Source organism: Sinohyriopsis cumingii, chromosome 3 (genome assembly GCF_028554795.1).
Source record: "Sinohyriopsis cumingii isolate HCF-2022 chromosome 3, ASM2855479v2, whole genome shotgun sequence".
NCBI lineage: Eukaryota > Metazoa > Mollusca > Bivalvia > Unionida > Unionidae > Sinohyriopsis > Sinohyriopsis cumingii.
Genome location: NC_142963.1, coordinates 54,700,631 through 54,701,394, shown reverse-complemented (window position 1 = coordinate 54,701,394; position 764 = coordinate 54,700,631).

Sequence of the window (764 nt, the reverse complement as noted above, 5' to 3'; positions counted from 1 at the left end):
GCGCTATGCTGCATTTGACTGATTCCTTAAACGTGACTTGGTCGAATGCAAAAATTCTAAAATTGCAAGAATTTATTTTTAGCCCCTGAGTGTTACATCGTGAAGCTCCACGGTGACCGCTGAGTATTGATCAAAAAGTGTTTCATGGCAAGAAAAATAAGAAATTATTGTTTTGGAAAAGGTATGACTGTATTTGACTCGTGTAAAGTTTTCAAAGGTTGACGTAGGAATTATGAGATGGAAGCTATATCAAGAAAACTGTCTGATGGTGAGAGATAACACATTAAAGCATGGCATTTAATACAATAAGACTAAGGAAGTACGGATGATGACAGCCAACAGCATTGGCTGACCGGCAAGACCCGCCAGCTCGGCCTCTCTTTAGAATATTTGTTTGGGGCTCGTACATACTGTATGGTATTGTGCATGCATTGTATATGCTTGAGATTAACGACAGAGCATGTCATTTGTAAGCATGCAAAAAAAAAAAAAAAAAAAAAAATACGCACATTGTTTTATCTATTTATAATGTGGCCAGTCGGGGTCTTAATGAATATGTCTTACTGAAAGGTCCAACAGTAGTGATCATTCTGTTTGAGCTCGACCATATCTTGAAGATAAACCCTATTACAACATAAATTTTTATTCAAATAATTATATCACTGTCTTATCTAAACGAGTAGTGTTTCATTGTTTGTTATCTTGCTTTGTCTTGTCAGTGTTAATTACAGGAGAGAAAAACTCGATAGATCCACCTCCTCTCG